The following is a 24,954-nucleotide window of genomic DNA, read 5'->3' as shown; positions in this document are numbered from 1 at the left end:
CCAATTGAATTTTAGATGCAGGTTTTATGTTTCACCATTGTTAGGGTTTTTTTAGTTTCAATTAGGGTTTCTTTACACAGGGAAAATTAAGCCAAATAAAGGCCATGGCTGGACTCGTGAGAGTTAGACGAAGCTGTCTATGGCCTCGCGAAATATTTTTGTGGTGTTTTGGTATTATTCGTAACTTGCAGGCTATGGCAACGGACGAAAAAACTGTGGGTAAAAGTCTGGACTTTTGGCAACGGATGGAGGATGAAGATGACTGCGTGGCAACGTGTGGTTGGCTGCTTTCAAATAATTCTGGCGCGCAAAAGGAACTGGGGTGATGGAAGATCCGGTGCTCCTCAGGCTTACGTGTATCGTGCGCCTTCGCCCTATAAACCCTCAGATCTCGCTGACATAAAATCCCACGCTCTAGAGTACGCAAGTCCACCATGGACCTTCAGACCTGCGAAGCACTGGATTGACCGGTTAAGTTTTCAATTTTTTTTATATTCAATTACATATTTCCTTTTATTTATTTATATTTATATATATATATACAATTTGTTTTTCTTTGTTTTTTTTTTGTGATAAACACTAATTTTTTTATAAAAAATATTTTTTCCTTTTTATAAAATAATAATAATATTTGTTTTATTCACATAATATTTATTATTTACCCTTTTTTATACTATTTAACTTATTTATTTTCTTAAGATATTTTATTTATTTTAATTAGACAATTTATTTTGATATCTTTAATGATTCATGTTTATTTTATTTTAATTCATTAAAATTCTAAAATTTCACAAAAAAAAAAAAATATTTTTGTTCCCGATTAAATTATTTCGTCCCGATTTAATTAATTAGGTCGCGAGACCAATAATTAATTAAATCATTTGTTTTTTATTTTATTTAAATTCGTACCCTAATCAGGGTTTACGAGATCATGCCCTACACTGATTTTATGTTCTTTTCTATGCATCATCAAGGTTAGCAACATGATTCTCCCGAAGGCGCACGCCATCCGCAAACCTCAAAGTTAAGTAATTTAATTTCATTTAATTTAAATTATATCTAGATTATTTCGATATTAGGGTTTGCCTCGCGTTCACCCTCTCTTTCTGCCATGTCTTTTCAGGGTTACCTCCGAGGTTTCCTCCGACTCTAACCATATCAGATCAAATCGAACCAAAGCTAAGTAACCTCGCTTATTTAATTATTAATTGTTATTTATTTTATTTTTATTCTTTATTTTCTGGTTAATCCTGCCAACCTTCGAATTAGCCATACACTCACTCAGTTTTTATTTATCTTCTTTTCAGGGTTGTCAATTGCCAAAGCTACATTGTTGGTAACCCTAAACCTCGTCTTTATATTTTTTATGATTATTATTAATACTTGTATCAAACCCTGATAAGGGATCCACTGGTTACAATTCCCCTCTCCTCCGCTGGTTTCATTTTCCCCCTTCCCTTTATTGCTTTATATACTGCGTGGTTAGTAATCTTAGGGAGTGCAAGCCTTAAACTGAATTAGAATAACTAATTAAAAGATAAGTATCTGAATATAATCACGTGATTGTTGCACACACGCACGCTTTTGGGTAACCTCTCTCTGTTGCCTTGTTGCCTGTTGCCTTGTTGCCTGTTGCCTTGTTGCCTGTTGCCTTGTGTTTTTGCAGAATAAGCCAAGTCCCTCGAATACGAGGATACCTCAGCCATGTTGCCTCGATAAAAAGGTCACGACCCTAAATGATGCTGCCTTCGATACACAAATGACCTCGACCCTCGGAAGTTGCCTACGGAAAAAGGCTGAGGTATCTTCTGGCTGCCTACGAATAAGGCTTATTCTGATCCTTACCTTAGACTACCTGCCCTTCTATGGCATGGGACAGTCTTATGGCAAAGGATGCTTCGACGACCCTTCAACCTCCAAACGAAAGGCTTCCTGCCCTCTTATGGCAAGGATAGACCCTTTCATTCTGAAAGGCAAAAAGAGACCTATCATCTGAGTTTAAGGTAATTGCCCCTAATTGCCTTGCAATGCTCAAACCTTTTTATTATATTCTTTCTCATAATTTTTCAAAAGGGCAACGCTTATTCACAAGCTAAAGTCCCTATCTCTTTCATCTACATTTTCTAAACAAACGAGCAAGCAAAGCAATTAAGAGCCCATGGAAAACCATGGATGCAAAGGGTGCCTTACACCTTCCCTTTGTATAAATTACCCCCCGAACTTAGATTTCTTTAAAAGGTTTTTTCTGTTTCTTTTTGCCTTTCCGAATTTGTTTGGATAAAATAAAAGTCGGTGGCGACTCTTGCTTACCGCGACATTTCGATTGATAAAAAGTCAGTTCACCGTATTACAGTATCATAATCCAAAACTCAAGGTGCAAGCGAATACCAGAGATATTCTTAGTCAAAACGACTCTATATGGTGGAGAGATGTCATGACTAACAATGTGAATATAGGAGGTTTGGAGGAAGGCTTCTCTAGTTTTGTTAATTGTCTATTGAGAAATGGTAAAAACACCCTTTTTTGGGATAGTATTTGGTTAGGAAATCAAACAATTCGGGCCTCTTTTCCAGATTTGTATGATGTGTCAACCAATAAACTATCTTCGGTTGAGGATTTTTTTCAGGCTCAGGAGACGACCTTCGATGGAACACGCAGTGGCTGTTTGGTTATTTTTCTGTCTCTGTGCAGGGATCGGTTCCGTCCGCGGCTGCTGTAGCAACCTGCCTAAAATTTAAAAGGTTTAGAGTCGCCACCTATTCTGAAGGGCGAATAGGAAACCCTACGCAGTATAGAGATCAGGGTAAGATACTATATTCAGGTCGAGGGAAGGTGTTAGGCACCCTCAACCCTTTCCTAAAGGTTAACATTGCAAAGATAAGGGTTATGGCAAAACATAAAGAAATGTAACAAACAATTAATAGGGTTAAAGACATGATTAAGATTTGGAGGAAGGGGACTCGCCTTGTTGCCAAGTGCCTACGTACCTCCTTATGGAGGATCAGAGTCTACGTAGTTCGGGGAAGGGTTGTACGCCTTAGAATTAGAATTGAAGGTGTTTGAAATTGTTTGTGCTTTGAAAAGCATTTTTGAATTGTCTAATTGATAAGGGTGAAAATCCCTAGTTTAGTATTGTGGTTTTGAAAGGTTTTGAGGAGTGTTTTAGGATGTGGGCGTACAACCCTGATTTTAGTATGCACTATTAACCGCGATAATCGATTGGTTCAATTACCATAGTTAACAGATTAGTAGTTGTATCGTTATCAATTTTAATCAATTGATTTGATTATCACTAATAACGAATTAGGATATTTTTAATAATTTTTAATAATTAATTTGCATCGTTACCCCTTGTAATCGATTGATTCGATTAAAAAGAATAACAAATTAAAGTTAGAAAAGGAGGGATTAATCATCACAATCAATAAAATAATTGCAACCATTTAACCAAATAAAAATTGATTTGCATTTTAATTAAATAAACATTTTAATTAAAATTATTGTTGACCATAGCGATTAATCGATTTAATCGGAACGAACAACAAATTGACATTTTAATATTATTATCATGTATTAATTTATTTATAAAAATAATTATTAATACATAAATAAATATATTAAAAGAGATTAATTAAAACAAATAATTAATTAAAATTATTTTAGTTTGTTAGGATTAGGATTGAGTGTGGTTGGTTTGAGGTTCATGGTATGGGTGTTTTATCCTGGGGCATTAGATCTAAGATGGCTCTTGATCCAATGGTTCAGATTTGGAAGCGCATAGTGTTCTGCAGAGAAGGTGTCTCACCTGATCAAGAAGCCAGATTTTTCATAAAAATAATAGGGAGCGAGGGATCGAACCCTCGTCCCTTCGTTCCACACACGCCTCACTCACCAACCCAACTGACCAACGCAACTGTTTCAGTATTGCATTAATAACATAATGTAAAAACAATAAACTAATGAAATAGAAAACGCGCGCGAGATTCAGACGGACCAGTGGTTCGTTGCCACGCTACCTTCTTCCCCACCAAGACCTGTAAATTTCTGCAAACATAGCTAGGAATTAGCTACGGTTCTGTTCGTAGCCATTTGACCCTGCAATTTGAAAATCACATATACGCATTAGAAATGTTTCGCGGACGTCCCAACCTCTTCGTCCAAGTGTTACGAACCCAACGGTGGTCCCAATTACTCCTAATTTCACCCCCAACAGAAAGCCCCAATTTTAAGGTCAAGAACCCTAGGTCGGCCAACAATGGTGACTCACGATTAAACCACACAAACCCCAAATTACCAACCCAGAAACGTTCACAGCATTGAGGACAATCAAAATATACAATCAATTTGCAACAGTCATGCATGAATTATCCTAGCCGATCAAAACTTTAAAGCGACATACCTTGGCTCGATGGAGAATAATCTGGGGGTGTTGGGGTTGAGTGATGATCCACACAGGTTCAGACAGTCCCAAGGATCATAAAGCAATGCTTAAACCTCTTTGAGACTCCTCCAATCCTTAAACTCGAATTTGAGTTTTTATACAAAACTTTGGTTCTTGAATGTGTGCTTCTGAGCAGAGTCCAACCCCTATTCCCTTGACTCATGTTCTATACTTATAGTGAAACAGAATTAGGTCAACCAAGAGAGCCCAAAGTCCTTGCATCCAATATTACCATATTTGAGAAAATTGATTCAAATCTTCAATGAAATCTTTCTATTTTGGCCATGTCTTGTATCCATTTTTTCCAATAAATATACCACGAAAATTATATGATATTGTGATATAAATGCTGATTGGAATTAATATTTATGCAACCTTTTTTCAAATATTTGATTTCTTTTGATTTATACAATTTTAAATCATTATTTAAATGAATAAAAATCATATAAAAATCAAATAAAAATCTAAAATTCGTGGCATATGGTTTTGGGCATGCTAATGCCTTGTGGAGCAAGTTTGTATCATAATACCATAGGCCCATTTGCAAAATTTTCCAATTTGAACCTTCTTATTTCACATTTTGCCTCCAAAAATAACCCAACTTTAACCAAGCGTATCTCACTCAATTTTTAAGCTATGAATGAGTTCTAAGACTTTTTGGAAACCTCAAGAGGTCCTCTATAAGCCACTTTGGAATATATTTTTCATTTGGAGCTTTTATCTTGATCATATTTTCTTTGACAAAAAGCTGCTTTTGAAGGATGCCTGAAAATGACCTGTAATCTTTTGCACCATACCTCTCAAATGAAGCATTTCTAGCCCTGGCTTGTGAGAGACAAAGTTGTAGAGAATCCAATTTCCTTCAAAATAGGCTTTGAGTGGGAAATTTTTGATGTTCCATGTGAAAGTTATGCCCAGTCAAAGTTGGGTTGACTTTCTCCTAAGAAACCCTAATTTGAACCTTTTTGTATTTGTTCATCTCTGAGTTTCTATTAATGGAATCATGATCAATCCTTGATCAAATGATGGTTATACTTCACATACTTGATGTTGACCAAAATTGGGAGGCTTTGACTATGCTCTGATTATGGTTGACTTTTAGGTCAAACCAGTTGACTGTGGATCATCTGGACTTTTGAATGAGTAATCTTTGGGGCTGAACCTTTGAACTTTGAATCATTATGAATGTAATATGGAAGGCAAATTTTGGGGTATGATAGCTGCCCCTGTTCAATCTTCTTGAACCTGAAGAGGTAGAAGATGATTGGACACTGAAATGCCCTGAAATTTGCTTGCGTAGGGAAGGAATTCTGTGGGAGATGGGCTTATAGATGCCATCCATTTGATTGTATCTGAAGAGATATAAAGTAATGTCTTACATAAGACTACCTGAAGAGGTTCCTGAACAGGGTATATCGAAGGTTGATGTGAAGAAGCTTAGGCTTTGAACAATGCTTAGGAAGAATGTCTTGGAGAAGACTAACTGAGGAGTTCTTTAAAAGAACTAAGTGTGTCTTAGAAAAGTTTGGATAAACATTTTAAAAAGGCTACCTAGAAAGGCATGATATGTCTTAAATAAGACTCACCTAGAAAGGCTCCTAAAAAGATATGAAACGTCTTAAACAGGACTTACCTATAGAGGTTCCTATAAAGGGAACGATATGTTTTAAACAAAACTACCTAGAAAGATTCCTATAAAGGGAACGATATGTTTTAAACAAAACTACTTAGAAAAGATTCCTATAAAGGACACGATATGTTTTAAACAAAACTACCTAGAAAGGTTCCTATAAAGGACATAAGACGTTTTAAACAAAACTATCTAGAAAGGTTCCTATAGAGGACATGAAACGTTTTAAACAAAACTACCTAGAAAGGTTCCTATAAAGGGAATGATATGTTTTAAACAAAACTACCTAGAAAGGTTCCTATAAAGGACATGAAACGTTTTAAACAAAACTACCTAGAAAAGTTCCTATAAAGGACATAAGACGTTTTAAACAAAACTACCTATAAAGGTTCCTATAAAAGACACGATATGTTTTAAACAAAACTACCTCGAAAGGTTCCTATAAAGGTCGTGAGACGTTTTAAACAAAACTACCTAGAAAGGTTCCTATAAAGGACAAAAGATGTTTTAAACAAAACTACCTGGAAAGGTTCCTATAAAGGAAAAAAGATGTTTTAAACAAAACTACCTGGAAAGGTTCCTATAAAGGACATGAAGCATTTTAAACAAAACTACCTAGAGAGGTTCCTATAAAGGTCGTGAAACGTTTTAAACAAAACTGCCTAGAAAGGTTCCTATAAAGGATATGATACGTTTTAAACAAAACTACCTAGAAAGGTTCCTATAAAGGCTATGAAATATTTTAAACAAAACTACCTCGAAAGGTTCCTATAAAGGTCGTGGAACGTTTTAAACAAAACTACCTAGAGAGGTTCCTATAAAGGTCGTTAAACGTTTTAAACAAAACTGCCTAGAAAGGTTCCTATAAAGGATATGATGCGTTTTAAACAAAACTACCTAGAAAGGTTTAGGATATGTCTCAAACAAGACTGTTTGGAAAGGTTAGGATAATTGTCTTGGACAAGACTACCTGGAGAGGTGAGAAATTCTTAGATTGCTTCTGGATTGTCTTTGAAGAAAGACTTGGAATGAGGTATTAGAATTGTATCTGTTAAGATTGAATCGTTGATACGATCGTATTTGCACTGTATTTGGATGATAACATCCTTTTGATTATGAGGTGACCTGAAAAGGTAGCGTTAGTTTTATGCAATGTCATGATGCATGTGTCATGTAATGAGATTCTCAAAATAAATGAGATTATGCATGTATGCCTATCCCACACTGCGGGATGTGAATAGTACCGGCGTGGGAAGATCAATTATGCAACAATGCTCCTTGTATGATACTAGTGTGACTCCCCGATTATCAGAAATTTTGAGAGATGCGCCCCCCTTAATCTGAAGGAGGGACCTTTAGAGGGAACTCGAGTTTCACCATGTCTTGCCTGATATACATTGCCCCAGTGTTTGAATTCTTGAAAGATATGCCCCTAGTCAGCAGGATCCTTAATTGTATGCCCCTGTTTTAGGAAAACCTTCTGAACGTGGTTTCCTCATTCAAGGGTCTTTATCAGGAATGATCGTTTTTTATTAGACCAATCTTGAGGTCTCCTTGGTGCTAAGTGTTGATTTTAATGTGAAGCAGGTACTTTTCAGAATGAGTCATGCACTTCGGTCGCATCCTGACGGACAGTGATTTGCTGAGTACTCAGAATGAGATGATGTCTTCTGTAAGACTACCTGAAGAGGTCCTTGGAAAGAATGGGAAATTGTCTTAAACAAGATTGCGCTTCAAACAAAGCTCAAAGGGATGTGTTTGTGCAGAGGGTCAAAAATATTCCTATAGAGGATAAAGACTGTTTTAAGGAATGTGGGGTTTTAAACAAAACTTAGGAAAAAATAACATCTTGAAGAAGATCACCCTAGAAAGGATGGTGATCTGTCTTAGAGAAGACTCTGTACTTTAAACAAAGTTTGACAAGGTTCTTGGGAGCATAAGAGAAGTTTGAATATGTCTTAAAAGACTAACTGAAAAAGTTAAGAGATGTCTTACAGAAGACTACCTAGAAAAGGTTCTTGGAAAGGAATATGTCTTAGAGAAGACTGTCTGAAAGGGTTCGAAAATAGAAAGGATAAGAAGGTGGGTCTTTTAAAAGACTGTCTGAAAAAGCTCCTAGAAAGGGTAAAAAGTATTTGAACATGTCTTAAAGAAGACTATATGGACAGATTGAGAAATATCCTATACAGGTTCCCGGAAAGGGTGTGAGAGTGGTATTAACATCATCTGATACTGAGCGACCTTCGCAACGTGCCCCCAGGTAATGGGCTTGCCCCACGGGCTATTCAACGTCTTCGAGAGATTCTATGGATCTTGATTAGATTTCCCCATGTAAATGGGATGATGACGAGTTATGCCATGTGTACACATTAGCCATCCTAGTCATGCGTAAGAGATGTTTCTTTTTTTTTTGACAAGCTTTTAAAAGCTACTTCGTCAGTCAGTAGGATTTTTTTTTTAGCCATTAGCCATGCCCCATGCAACTTCTCCCTGATGTTTAAACATTTGAATCTACATAGACAAGTGTACTTCATAATGAAATTCATAAGATGCGAATGCATATGTCTGTTTTGAAAGTTTAAAAACATTTTTGAGTAAAAACAAAGTTTTTTTCGTAAGAAAGTGATATCAACTCAAGAGTTATAGTAGACCTTAAGGAGTCGGGATACCTTTGGTAACAGTATGCTTTCGAACTAACCATGCTTCAGTTAGGACTTTTAAGGGTTGTAACGTGGCCTGGTTCATGTTTTAAGAAACAAGGATAGTGGCTCAAAGTTTATTTGTACTCATCCCCATCTTCGTGATGTTCTCCAGTCCTATGCTCAGTTGACTATGCGTTTAAGCTCCAAAAGACTTTGGGAATTGTAATGTGATGGTTCAAAAACCAAAGGTTTATTCGCAAAGGCAGTCATTTCCTTGTAATATTTTTGTCGAGGTATATAGTGACCTCTTTTCGACTTTGTTATCCCTAACTTTTGCCTGAACTGTTCATTTTAAAACTACAGTCAGCGGGATGCCCCAATTTTGCCTAAGTCTTCTTAATAGGTTTTGACTTAGCAGGCCCTTGCATTGCTTTCTTTTTCTTTGCGGACATTGACTGTCGGACTTAACGGTGACGGGGAACCATCGGTGATTATGTTCAAAAGAACAACTTGGAATAATTAAGTTAACTGAACAGCTACCCTACCCCAGGTTATATTTTGAGGGTTTTTATTTTGTACATGAAGGAAAACTCCTACTTCTTAGGCTCGAAGGGGTTGACAAAGGATTAACATCCTTATATCTCCGTTATTTAGGAATTGAAACAATGCTTGTACATCGTCAACACGGTCTGTTCGAAAGCGTAGTGTGTGAAATTGTGGTATCATTTTCGTCATTCTCCCTCTAAAGGTGTACGACTTTTAACGAGAGTTGAATATCACAAATGAGAAAACCGAGTAAAAACACAGTTTTAAATATAGTGAGAACACTAGGAGTAAATCAAGACAAACGTAAGCAATGCATTAATGATTATTGTAAAGTACACAGCATATGTCGTAAGACTAATGTTTAAACAAACGGAAAGAAATTGCGAATGAAAACAAAACTAATGATCTAAGAAATCCTCCTTCTAGCCACCTATGGCGTTAGACTTGTGAGGATCTTCGAACTCAATGAGCCCTTCTTCAATCAAATCTTGGATCTTGTGTTTCAACGGCCCACAATCCTCTGTATCATGACCAGGACTATCTGAATGATAAGCGCACATAGCATGATGCTTGTACCCAGGAGCGGGGTTAGCTGGAGCTGAGTATGGAGGTAGCAGAGTTACCAAGTTCTGACTGAGCAAACGTTGCAAAGCTTGAGACAGTGGCATGTACAACGGGGTGAACGATCGTTTTGGCTTGGGCCTCCAGGTGCGTTGGCCACCCTATTGCTTTTGTTGATCCCTTTGTTGCGATACTGGGGTCTGATTACCCATGATTGCCCCCACAGTGTTGGATTCCTTTTTTCCGTCATACGACTTCTTTGTGTGATAGGAACTTGAGGGTGCCCCTTGTATCTTCCCATTTTTGATTCCATCTTCAATTCTCTCACCAATGACTACCAAGTCCGAGAACCCTGAAGATGTGCTTCCGACCATCTTGTCGTAGTACGGTCCTTGCAAAGTGATCATAAATATGTCCACCAGTTCTTTTTCCATTAGGGGAGGTTGGACTCGAGAAGCCATTTCCCTCCACCTTTGGGCATACTCTTTGAATGATTCATCCTTCTTCTATGACATGTTTTGTAATTGCATCCGATTGGGTGCCATGTCCAAGTTTTACTTGTACTGCTTCAAGAATGTGTTAGCCAGATCATTCCAGCTTCTGATATAGGATTTCTCCAGTTGCATATACCAGTCAATAGATGCCCCGCTTAAACTCTCTTGGAAGAAGTGTATCATCAGCTTTTGATCGTGAGCATAAGCAGCCATTTTTCGCACATACATGCGCAAGTGATTTCTCGGACACGTGAGCCCTTTGTATTTTTCGAAGTCTGGAATCTTGAATTTGTGTCGGATAGTCAAGTCTGAGACTAAGCTCATTTCGAAGGCATCCACGTCGAAGACATCGTATCCTTCTACCACTTTTAGTCTCTCTTCCAACGCCTTGATTTGCTCATTATCCTTGGAGTCTTCCCTAGAGTTGGGATTAGACTGTTGCGTCTGAGGTGCTTGGTCTGTGTTGTCCACCTCTTGCACTCCGTATTGTAGATCCAGGTAATCTTCGTCCTTAGGGACATTGTCAGCAGGAATGCGAGCTGTGTGGGTTGTCCCTTTCGTTTGATCCATTGATCTCTTTTGCTGAAACCTTGTTTGATAAGACGGTCGGGATGTTAGGTTATCCTTCCCAATGGTCCCTTGTTCTGGAGATAGAAGAGGAATCTTCTCTTAATGTCATGAAAATGATGTGTATGCCATGCATGATATGTATGATATCTTTTTCCTTTTTTTTTTTGAATAAAATATGATGCAAGAATGCCCATGATGTATGATGAATGGAAAAAGAAATAATAAAAAATAATGATCAACACATATATATATACATATATCACATAATCACATAAGTTCATAGGTTCGACGTAGCGGCTCTTGGGAGCCAACCTTTTTATAGGGGGGTTCTAGAAGGTCTCATGGGGTCGTTCGTAACCTCCGAGACTTTTTGTCTCTTCGGATTTTAGAACAACTCATTTTATCCATGAGGTTCGAATTTTTGGGGTAGGTTCTCTGAGAGATCAGCCAAGTATCCAGTCCTGCCCTCAACAAAGTCAAGCCTCGTTTTGGACATTTCCGAATACTCAACCCACTCCGAGTGGAGTTATCAATGAGACTCGTAGGCGATTCATGTCCCCTATTGATCTCAAAGTTAACTCCCACACTTAGGATTTTAACATTACATAATATGTCAGCAGTGCATATAAAAATATGACAATTAGGCAATTAAATATAAATATATTAACATAAACAATTAAATATAAAAATATTATAAACAATTAAATATTTTTTAGATAAAAAACAAATAAACAAATTTTTTAAAAAAATAAAAAAAAATAATCACAAACCCTAAAAAAGGTGAATTAGCCAAACCCTAAAAAGTTGTCAAACCTAAACCCTGCCAAAACCTAAAACCTATAGGAGCATAGTATTCACCATTTAAGTTATCCCCAGCAGAGTCGCCAGCTGTAGCAACCTGCCTAAAATTTAAAAGGTTTAGAGTCGCCACCTATTCTGAAGGGAGAATAGGAAACCCTACGCAGTATAGAGATCAGGGTAAGATACTATATTCAGGTCGAGGGAAGGTGTTAGGCACCCTCAACCCTTTCCTAAAGGTTAACATTGCAAAGATAAGGGTTATGGCAAAACATAAAGAAATGTAACAAACAATTAATAGGGTTAAAGACATGATTAAGATTTGGAGGAAGGGGACTCGCCTTGTTGCCAAGTGCCTACGTACCTCCTTATGGAGGATCAGAGTCTACGTAGTTCGGGGAAGGGTTGTACGCCTTAGGATTAGAATTGAAGGTGTTTGAAATTGTTTGTGCTTTGAAAAGCGTGTTTGAATTGTCTAATTGATAAGGGTGAAAATCCCTAGTTTAGTATTGTGGTTTTGAAAGGTTTTGAGGAGTGTTTTAGGATGTGGGCGTACAACCCTGATTTTAGTATGCACTATTAACCGCGATAATCGATTGGTTCAATTACCATAGTTAACAGATTAGTAGTTGTATCGTTATCAATTTTAATCAATTGATTTGATTATCACTAATAACGAATTAGGATATTTTTAATAATTTTTAATAATTAATTTGCATCGTTACCCCTTGTAATCGATTGATTCGATTAAAAAGAATAACGAATTAAAGTTAGAAAAGAAGGGATTAATCATCACAATCAATAAAATAATTGCAACCATTTAACCAAATAAAAATTGATTTGCATTTTAATTAAATAAACATTTTAATTAAAATTATTGTTGACCATAGCGATTAATCGATTTAATCGGAACGAACAACAAATTGACATTTTAATATTATTATCATGTATTAATTTATTTATAAAAATAATTATTAATACATAAATAAATATATTAAAAGAGATTAATTAAAACAAATAATTAATTAAAATTATTTTAGTTTGTTAGGATTAGGATTGAGTGTGGTTGGTTTGAGGTTCATGGTATGGGTGTTTTATCCTGGGGCATTAGATCTAAGATGGCTCTTGATCCAATGGTTCAGATCTGGAAGCGCATAGTGTTCTGCAGAGAAGGTGTCTCACCTGATCAAGAAGCCAGATTTTTCATAAAAATAATAGGGAGCGAGGGATCGAAGAAGGTGTCTCACCTGATCAAGAAGCCAGATTTTTCATAAAAATAATAGGGAGCGAGGGATCGAACCCTCGTCCCTTCGTTCCACACACGCCTCACTCACCAACCCAACTGACCAACGCAACTGTTTTAGTATTGCATTAATAACATAATGTAAAAATAATAAACTAATGAAATAGAAAACGCGCGCGAGATTCAAACGGACCAGTGGTTCGTTGCCACGCTACCTTCTTCCCCACCAAGACCTGTAAATTTCTGCAAACATAGCTAGGAATTAGCTACGGTTCTGTTCGTAGCCATTTGACCCTGCAATTTGAAAATCACATATACGCAATAGAAATGTTTCGCGGACGTCCCAACCTCTTCGTCTAAGTGTTACGAACCCAACGGTGGTCCCAATTACCCCTAATTTCACCCCCAACAGAAAGCCCCAATTTTAAGGTCAAGAACCCTAGGTCGGCCAACAATGGTGACTCACGATTAAACCACACAAACCCCAAATTACCAACCCAGAAACGTTCACAGCATTGAGGACAATCAAAATATACAATCAATTTGCAACAGTCATGCATGAATTATCCTAGCCGATCAAAACTTTAAAGCGACATACCTTGGCTCGATGGAGAATAATCTGGGGGTGTTGGGGTTGAGTGATGATCCACACAGGTTCAGACAGTCCCAAGGATCATAAAGCAATGCTTAAACCTCTTTGAGACTCCTCCAATCCTTAAACTCGAATTTGAGTTTTTTGACAAAACTTTGGTTCTTGAATGTGTGCTTCTGAGCAGAGTCCAACCCCTATTCCCTTGACTCATGTTCTATACTTATAGTGAAACAGAATTAGGTCAACCAAGAGAGCCCAAAGTCCTTGCATCCAATATTACCATATTTGAGAAAATTGATTCAAATCTTCAATGAAATCTTTCTATTTTGGCCAAGTCTTGTATCCATTTTTTCCAATAAATATACCACGAAAATTATATGATATTGTGATATAAATGCTGATTGGAATTAATATTTATGCAACCTTTTTTCAAATATTTGATTTCTTTTGATTTATACAATTTTAAATCATTATTTAAATGAATAAAAATCATATAAAAATCAAATAAAAATCTAAAATCCGTGGCATATGGTTTTGGGCATGCTAATGCCTTGTGGAGCAAGTTTGTATCATAATACCATAGGCCCATTTGCAAAATTTTCCAATTTGAAGCTTCTTATTTCACATTTTGCCTCCAAAAATAACCCAACTTTAACCAAGCGTATCTCACTCAATTTTTAAGCTATGAATGAGTTCTAAGACTTTTTGGAAACCTCAAGAGGTCCTCTATAAGCCACTTTAGAATATATTTTTCATTTGGAGCTTTTATCTTGATCATATTCTCTTTGACAAAAAGCTGCTTTTGAAGGATGCCTGAAAATGACCTGTAATCTTTTGCACCATACCTCTCAAATGAAGCATTTCTAGCCCTGGCTTGTGAGAGACAAAGTTGTAGAGAATCCAATTTCCTTCAAAATAGGCTTTGAGTGGGAAATTTTTGATGTTCCATGTGAAAGTTATGCCCAGTCAAAGTTGGGTTGATTTTCTCCTAAGAAACCCTAATTTGAACCTTTTTGTATTTGTTCATCTCTGAGTTTCTATTAATGGAATCATGATCAATCCTTGATCAAATGATGGTTATACTTCACATACTTGATGTTGACCAAAATTGGGAGGCTTTGATTATGCTCTGATTATGGTTGACTTTTAGGTCAAACCAGTTGACTGTGGATCATCTGGACTTTTGAATGAGTAATCTTTGGGGCTGAACCTTTGAACTTTGAATCATTATGAATGGAATATGGAAGGCAAATTTTGGGGTATGACAGCTGCTCCGGTTCTGTCCGCGGCTGCTCTCAGCAGGGATCCCGTGCAGTGTCAGTGGAGGGAGCTTCAAGCCAGGTTGCAGCCGGTTGCCTTGGACACCGAGGAAGAGGACGAGCACGTTTGGAACTTGAATGCAAATGGAGAGTTTAAGGTGTCTAACGTTTCTAGGCAGGTGGAGGAAGCCAAAGAATCTGCTTGGCCTCCTAACACTGTCGGTTTGATGAAAGCTGTTTGGACTCTTAAAATTCCGATCCGTATCCAGGTTTTTTCTTGGAGACTATTGGCGGGAAAACTTCCTGCTAAAGACCAGCTGATCCGTAGGGGTGTCCATAATATTTCTTCGTGCTTGTTTTGTGAGGATCATCCGAAGTCTCTAAATCACATGTTTTTTGAATGCTCGGTGGCAATAACAATATGGCGTAAAATCTTCGTTTGGCTGGGGGCTGATTCTCTGTTATCTTTAGCAGAGTTCATGGCTTTTGGTCCCATTCTTGAAAAGGTTAAGAGGGTTAGCATCAAAGATAAGATTCTCACTATTTGGATAGCAACAACATGGAGTCTTTGGTGTATGAGAAACACCATGGTGTTCGATAACATGCCTTATAGTTTTTTCTTCTTGGAGGTGGTTGTACTCAAGCCAAACTTTGTCCAATTTCGATTTTTACGATTGGTATAAGGCTCCCTTAGTTGGCTTTTGATCCGTTTTTTAGGGTCGTTCTTTTTGTAAGGGTTGCACCCCTAGTGCGTTTTCTATATATCAATTGCTTATTGAAAAAAAACAAACAATTCCATGCACATTATCTCTTTCCTTATCCTCTTTCTATTTTCAACATAATATAAAAACAAAACAATGACCTATGGCTAACAAAACAATCTAAACATAAATAAATAAATAAATAAAAAATGAAGTATAGATATGCCAAATCCATCTCTCAGTAGAAACCGAAACACTTTCCATGCATCTTTATTCTCAAATAAATTTCTCTAACTCCTATCTTTTCATGTGAGCAAACAACACATAGAAACAAGGCAATAGTAACTTCTTCTTGTAACTTTTGCTCTCACACAAAAACTATAACCAAGAACTACTTTTAGAAGAGTAAGCATTTATCGAAGAGAGTCCGATGCACCTTTACAACTACTTTTAGAGACGGAAAATAATGCCCTTAGCTTTCTTGAGTCTCCATGGTATGTGTATTAGATGAAAGCTCCAAAATCCCAACACCATAATAAAAATATAACCTAACAACACAACTTAAAGACATTTACAATATTACAAACCAGACTTAACCACACGTCAGGTGATACATGTTCATCTATTGTAAAATAAAAAAATAAAAAGAATGAAACAAAAACGTGATAGTAGCATATATCCTGGTTTTATTAAAACTCATTAAAAGTAAAAGGAAACAAAAAAAAACACCAATCAAAGAAGCATCTCACGTTTTTTAACAAACAATTCTATACAAATACAAATAAAAAATTTGTTGTTGCAGTATGGTGGTAAGGCGATGGTTATATTCGGGTCAGTATAGTGAGAGGTATTTGGTGAGTGTAATGAAAGCAAGGTTTACAGTTGTGAAGGGGTATTCGTTTGACACGCGGTTTTGATGTGGAAGGGTGGCGGTGGTACTGTTTGGTGGGGATGCTGCAAAACAAAGATGAATGCAGTAGGTTGTTTATGGTGCTAAAAGGCTTGGGAAATGGAGAGTTTAATTAGTAAGGTAATAAACAATTAAATGTTTGAGTGTATTGAGAAAGGGTGGAGTAATGGTGTAAATTGTAATGAGATGTATTTTTGTTGTGTAAAATATATGAAACGAGGCTCTATTTATAGTGAAATGATTGGAGAAGACTTCAATGGATAAAACCTTTGCTTGATGAATTTTGGAGGAAAACCATAAAAATGGTTTAAGAGCACAAAAGCTGGTATACTTTAGTAGCTTATGAGATGCTATTGTCTCACAAAGTTTCTTAGCAAATCTAAATTAGATTGTTTCTTTTGAATCATGGAAAAAGTTTTGGTAATCATAATTCACTTTTCTTACAATACACAAAAAAGTCTTGAATGGCATGTTAGACCAAAGTTTGAGATGATGAATGAGGATCCATTCTTGCATGATTTGAGATCAATGTGAAGATCTTGTGGCATGGAACATGTTTCTAGTTGATAATAAGTTAAGAAAATACTTCGGACAAAGCTTTGATCACTTGGATAATGCATGAAATGTTGGAGTAAAGCACTCATTTTATTGAAATTTAGAAGCAAACAAGGACACTTAGATGACTTGTAACAAAGATTTGCATATTTTTTATTTATCATGAAGCATAAAAGAAAAAGATCACATGAAAACATAAGAAAACAAGCAACATTGATTCATGGAATAGTGTATATACATGTATATATATTTTCATTTTATTTTTTAGTGATAAAAGAGAGACCGGAGCAAATAAAAGTCGAACGCGCGCTTGATCAGAAAAATAAAATAAACATACAATCGTGATCTATGCGAGACAAAGTTTAATAAAAATATCCGAAAAAATTTAAAATCACAAATAAAAATACCCGATTAAACAGACCCTGACAGGTAAAAATGCAACCACAAACAGCGTTGAAAAATAAAGCGAGCACACCAAAATAAACTACACGTCGCGTAGTTTCTTAAAATGGCCAGTTAAAGATCAGAACTCAAAATATTTTGCCTGCTAATTTTCTGCACTATGTAGAGTCATTTTTATCGGTCTACCTATAGAACCAAAATTTTATTCTAAAAATAATAGAATGATTCAAAAAGACGTTTAAGGCGCTGAAAATGCATGAAATGCAATAAAAATGCAATTTTCAATTATTTTTACTTTAAAATGATGCAAAGGTAAATTTTTGAATGAGGTGGGATCTTAGGGTCAAAAATTAGGGTGCAACAGCAAGTGTGCAACAAAATAAGACTCATGCATTTAAGACGATTTATACCTCTTAAACTACACAATCACATCTTCCCAACATTGCACAACATACACAACATGGTTCCAAACCAATCATCAAAGCATCAGTTAGCACTTAGCAATTCAATCTCACATATCATGGTTATCATATCACATAATACATCCATGAATATTAGTCACAATTCCTTCATCCATAACACACATACATAATTACATGTTATCCACATTTTTAACATCATAATTAAACCATTCAATGCCAACCAATTCTATCCTATCACATAGATAATAACATTGGCTTCCAAAGGCTCCGAACGGCGCATAAAAAGGAGTTATGGATCAAAAGATATAACATTTAGAAGTTTCATAAAATTTTACACAACAAAGTTCGCTCAGAGGCCTCCCAGCGCGCTAAGTAGAACTAAATCCAGAAAGTTATGTTTCCGAAATCTCGCTTAGCAGACCAAGTTCGCTTAGCGGACTCGCGATTTTTCAAAATTGTTCCCAGACTTCGCTTAGCGGCCTGAGCTCGCTAAGCAGACACGCGAAAATGCAGAAAAATTGCAGAGAACTCTGTTCTGCAAAATGGTGATTCTACCACTCCAAATTACTTTCATTAAACAAATAATAGCACATACAACCAATATTTAGCATCTATTAACAACAATCTATACCAAAACAAGTTTAATAGCATCAATCTCATGATTTCAATACAAACCCTAACATTTCTAAAGCCATGAATTTGCAAGAATAGAGATGATACACAAACCATACCCACAACATTACCCAATCATATAAACCTATATTAATTTGGATTCTAACCCTTACCTCAATTAATCTCCTCCTCTCTTCAAGAATCTCACAATCCTCTTCTCTTCTCTCTTCTACTCTTCTTTCTCTTTTTCCCCAAAATAAAGTTATGAGACTAACCTAACTTTCCTTACTATCTTTCTCAAATCAAACGGGCTTAACCCACTAAATCACCCAAATGTTATATTTCTAACACTTAAGCCCAATAACACATTATCTCATAATTCTATTAATTACTCAAATAGCTCAATTAGCATAATAATACATAATTAAATAATTATCATACTAAATAATAATTAAATAAAACAAACAATTAATAAAAATACCAAATAGGCTAATTAAATTAGTAACCAATAAAATCGGGATGTTACAGCGCCTGCTGAGCTGGATTTAATGAGATTCAGTTTTAATTTAATAGATGCAAAATATTCTTTGAATATTATGCAAATCATATAAGGTGTTATATGTTTAAAAGGTCTGAAGAATCAATCAGAAGATTTGAAGATTATATAGTTTATAAATATGGAGATTTATTCAGAAACTAGGATATTGAAGACCTTGTTTGTAGCAGAAGTTACTGCTATCTTGTAACTCCAAAAAAATGCAGTACAACAATAAATATTAACGTAGGCAAATATTCATTTAAATTGTCGTAAATAATGATTGTAAATGGAAATTGTAAATAAATAAATAAATATTTAAATAGAAATAAAAAACCCTGAAATCCTAATTCAAAACCCTAATTTTGGCAAATAAGCCAAACCCTAAAAAAGTTCGCCAAAAACCTAAACCCTGCCAAAACCTAGGAGCATAATAATTTACAGTTTTGTTATCACTAATCCCCAGCAGAGTCGCCAGCTGTAGCAACCTGCCCTAAAAATTAAGCTTTTAGAGTCGCCACCTATTCTGAAGGGCGAATAGGAAACCCTACGTAGTTATGAGATTCAGGGTAAGTTATTATAATCAGGTCGAGGGAAGGTGTTAGGCACCCTCAACCCTTTCCTATGGCTTTGAATCTAAGGTCAAATTTTATGGCTAAAATATTCAAGTTTAATAGCTAAGGAAGTGAATAGGGAAAAAAATGAGATTTATGGGGAAGGGGGACTCGCCTTGGTTATCCAAGTGCCTACGTATCTCCTTAAGGAGAATCAGAGTCAACGTAGTTCGGGCACAGGGTTGTACGCCTTTGAATTAGTATGAGGTTGTCTGAAGGCTTTTTGAATGGCCTTGTCGTAGATTTGAAAATCGCAGTATTGAAGGGATGAAAACCCGTAGTGTCGTGGTTTAGTGTGTTTTGAATGTTTGGGGCAACCCTGATTTAATATGTCACCGTTAGATGCGATGATCAGTCGATACCCCATTACACATTTATGAGTAACCAACAATGCCCCATTAATCCTCATAACTTGTAGGGTCGAGGAGAGAATTTTCAGGTGGACGAATATCCTCAGAAAAGTTGTTCTCAGTCACATGCAGTGTTCCCCTGAATTCTATTCAGACGAACATTCCTCTCAGATATAATCAAGCCAAAGATTCATTCTGAAGAGAAATCTCTTTCCAAATCACCTATCAACTCAAAACAAGCAACACAGATCTAAGTCGATACCTTGGACGGTTCCTTAATGATCTACCTTCAGATCTAAGTCGATACCTTGGACGGTTCCTTCATGATCTACCTTCAAAGATCTAAAGCGGATACCTCAGACGGTTCCACAATGATCAATCTTCAAGATCCAAAGCGGATACCTCAGACGGTTCCACAACGATCAATCTTCAAGATCCAAAGCGGATACCACAGACGGTTCCACAACGATCAATCTTCAAGATCCAAAGCGGATACCTCAGACGGTTCCACAACGATCAACCTTCAAAGATCTAAAGCTGATACCTCAGACGGTTCCTCATAGATCAACTTTCAAAATCTAAAACGAAAAAACATTGGACAGTTCCGTAACGATCGGCCTCCCAGACTTAAAGCGGTAACCTTGGACGGTTCCGAAACGGTCAACGCAGAGGTTTTCAAATCCTTCATCAAGATATAATCAATGGATTCATTCTGATGAACAAACCATCAACACATTTGCCAGATGGCATCTGAAAGCCCATCTCAGGTACAGTTTCGATTTGCCAATAACATTTCTCAGACAACACTCAAATGCAATTTCCAACATCACTTCCGGTGGAGGTAATTGCAAATTTTCAGGGCATCTAAAATATTCAATCATCTTCTACCTTCAGATTCTAATCAGTCTCTTCAGGTTTAAGAAGATTGAATAGGGGCAACTGTTATACCCCAAAATTTGCCCGCATCTTTTTCAAAAAGAAGACAACAGACTTCTGTCTAAAAATTGGGAGTTTCATATAATCTTGGATTTTATTTCACAAATATCCTGATTTTATGAATACTCGGTTTTAGAATTTTTCTTATACGGTATTTTGGTTCGCTGTTGAATTTATTCTTACACAAACGCCAATTACTGTTTATCACTTCACACACGCTGTTTATTTGAGATTTATTTGCAGATAAATAGTACTGACGCAATTGGTACAGAATTAAATTTTGCAGGCGCAGAGTCCGGGGATTCAGACTGTACTGGTAACGAGTAAATAATTATTAGTTTTTGTTTCCCACTAATTTTTGTACTGTATTCTATTATTTTCAAAATCTTTTCCTTTCTTTTCAAATCTCTTTCTTTCAAAATCAAATCCTAACTTTATTCTATACAACTTTCTTTCAAATCCTACTACCACTCAAATTTTCCTTTTTTGTACGGAGTCACTTCATTCCCCAACGTCTCTATCCTTCTTTTTACTCTATAAATACCTCTCATTTTTTCCATAAATTCTCACATCAAATTTCAACTCATCTCTCAAATTTCTACATCATATTTATTTTCTCTTCTTCCCCGACAAAAATGGCGAAGTGGATGGATACGTGTTTTCTTATGGTCATCACTGTCTTGGTGGTGATCATGTCCTTTTTCTGCCTGCACAGCCCCTTAAATGCGGACCTGGGTTGTTTACACTCCCAATCATCTATATGTTGTTATTTATAGCATGGGTTTTTAATCGTCATTTTTAAAGTTTGTCGTATCTTTTATTTTCAAATAATGTACCGTTTATTTGTCGTACTGTTCATTATATTATGTAATATTTGTACTGTCAGCATTAAATGTCGTACTATCTGTCGTACTGTAGTTTAATTATCCAGATAATATTTTGTGTGTTTTCTGCTAGTTAAATATTTATTTTTCTGCGCATTAAATATTTTTCAAGGTTATTATCGGTAATCTCGTTCGCGTACAATATATTTTATTTATTTATTATGTTTGTGTCTTTCTAACAACTCATGCAAATAAATTTACACCATTAACACAACAAAAAGCAAAAAGAAAAAAATTAACTTTAACCGTTGAATTTTCACTTTAACTGTTACGTTAATGCCCGAACAGCCAGTTGACAGTCAAACCCGCTGACAGTGCAATTCTCCGTGTTTTGTACCATCAATCAAATCAATCTTTTGCATTTCAAAATTTCAAGATTTTTGTTCTAGAAGTCTCCTGATAATCACATGATCAGCAGAGACTCAGCACTGCACAAAAATCAGGTACGCATAACTGTCTCCTACACAAACAGTCCCTAACTAGGGTTTTTGTTTTTTTCAGGAGAACAAGTTTTTTGAGACCTCAAATGGATTTCATGGACCTTCATATATCTCAAAGTACCACCATACAAATTTTCAAACTTCAATTCGCCCAGACGCACAGTCAGCAGCTCAAACAGTCAACAGGCGACCAGTTTGACCGAAAAGTCAACAGACAGTCAAAAATGAAATTTTTTGTCAACATCCATATTTTGTCAAAAGATTCATCATTTGATTATTGGTTGATCATAATTCATCAAGGAAAGATCAAAAATCAACAAAACCCTAAGTTTCAAAATTAGGGTTTTCTCCTAAAAAGTCAACTGAACTTTGACTGACCATAACTCTCTCCTCGTTCATTCAAAAAATTCCAACCAAAGCTTGTTTTGAAGGAAATTCAATTATCTTTCAAATTCAATTGGTCCCATGGTCATTGGATTCACCATTTGAAAAATATGAGCTTAGACATTACAGGTCATTTTCAAAGTCAACAAAAAGTGGTTTTTTTGTCAAAGGCCATAACATCAAGATAACTTCTCCAAATGAAAAAAAGTTTCCAAAGTAGCTTGTAGAGGACATCTTGAGGTTTCTAAAAAGTACGAGAACTCCTTCATATGATAAAAATTGAGGGATTTATGCCTTGTTGAAGTTGGCTATATTTTGGGAAAATGCATGAAACCAACATTGATCAAAAATGTTTTTTTTTCCAAAAGGGGCCAAGTTTTCATGATCCAAACATGATTCTAACAATGTTAAGGGCCTCCCACGACCAACCTAAGGCCCATAACATTTTTATTTCTTTTTTGGTTTAATTTTATTACATTTAAAGTTAAATTGAAAAAGAAATGGTGCAAGATCATTATCCAAAGCTTTGTCTCTTGTTTGAGTCATCAAGATAGCTTATTTTCTGCAACAAAGAGAAGTACAAAGCAGGCCTAGAGCAAGAGAGACCAAGAAGATCAAGCCATGGTCAAAAATTCAAAGATTTTTAATATAAAAAAATCAAAAGTTCAACAAAGCAATCAATGCTTCTTAGCTTCAATTTTAAGCACTTCATTGCTTATAAATGAAGTAGCATGCTTTAGCAACACAAGACACACAAAATTATAGCAAGAGAATAGCAAAGAAATCCACAAAATTCTCAAAACAATTCCAAAACTTTGTAATTTTCGTTTTATATTTTCCAACCATTATCAATACAAGTAAACACTTTCAATCAGTTTCTGAAGTCATATAGAGTAAGAATGAGCTCCTAATATGGTCCTATGAGGGTTATAACACGTGCATAGTGTTCTTCACCTTCATGCATAATCAATTTTCGTTTTCTTATATTTAATCAATATCAATGTAATCTAATCATTCTAATGAGTTCATGAGGTCTTATAGGACAGGTCTGGGCTTTAACATGTTAGCTTCCACGTGAAAATAGCTCAATGCCATTAATAAGTGTTCATGCATGTTCAAGCTTCAACATCTTCGAATCCATAGCTACAGCACTCAAACAGCAAAACTAATATCATATTTAAACTCAGAGCGTCCTAATTAGGGGATCTGGGTTGCTTTTATTGTTTATGATCCTTGCTTTTGCAGGTTTTTGAAGCTACAAGAAATATGGCGTTTTATCGTGAAATAGTGGGGGTTCAAAACCGCCGCTATTTGCTTCAAAAAAATAAAGGAGACAGAGGTTGAAGACAACCACGCGTCCAAGCGTGGTTCGTCAGTCAAAGCTGACCATTCCCTCTGCTCGCGTGGCTGCTCACCAATGGCCAGTCAACTGGTCTCTCCATCCATGCATGCATCTGTGGGGCCCACCTGAAAAATTTGAATTTTTAAAGATCAAGCGCATCTCTTTTGCTCAGCTTACCATGCACCCTTCCACGTGTACCATCAGATTCCTTTAAATTCAGATCAAAAGGCCCTGAACAAGCAGTCCACCATATGCCCTCAGACCAATCCACACAGGATCCTTTATTTCTATTTTATTTTATTATTTCATAATTAATTTAATTTCACTTCTAAAAATGATTAAAAATAGTTTTAAAAAGCCAAAAATTATTTTAATTTCACTTCTAGGCTCAGAAAATGTTAAATTATTTTATAACATAAAAATATTTTATTTTTTCTTCATAATTAAAATATTTTGTTAATTAATTAGTATATATGTAAATATTTACTTTTTAATTATTTCAACCTATCAAAAAATCAGAAAAAAATTTGTTCTTTTTATTAAATTTAGTTTATATATTATAGACTAATTTTGTACATATTTAGAATATTTTTCTCTTTAAGTTTTAATTATATGTGTAATTATTTGTATAATTATATGTTAATTTAACTTAATAATTTCCAAAACAACTTCAAAAAATCCAAAAAAATTAGTTTTATTTTAAAAGTAATTAACAAGCAATATGAACATATTTTTGACTTAATTTTTAGGTTTAAATTTTATTTCTACCTTTTTCTCATTTTAATTAAATTAATTATGCATTAATTCTAATTAAAATCAACCATACAAAAAATCCAAAAATATTTCTTTTATCTTATTGCAATTTAAATTCCTAGATAAAGTGTATAGTTTGTCAAATTCATGTAAATAGCGTAGTTTACATTTCCCGCACAATCGATGTAATAGCGTAGATTTACTTTCCGCATTTTACATTTCCCGCACAATCGATGTAATAGCGTAGATTTACTTTCCGCATTTTACATTCCCGCACTTTAAATTCTGTACATATAAAACTGCGTGTATGTCAAAGATAAAAACTGAAGCGTTAGATC

Source organism: Vicia villosa, unplaced genomic scaffold, assembly GCF_029867415.1.
Source record: "Vicia villosa cultivar HV-30 ecotype Madison, WI unplaced genomic scaffold, Vvil1.0 ctg.001420F_1_1, whole genome shotgun sequence".
NCBI lineage: Eukaryota > Viridiplantae > Streptophyta > Magnoliopsida > Fabales > Fabaceae > Vicia > Vicia villosa.
The sequence above is the reverse complement of the archived record's forward strand: the minus strand, read 5'-3'. Positions refer to the sequence as shown.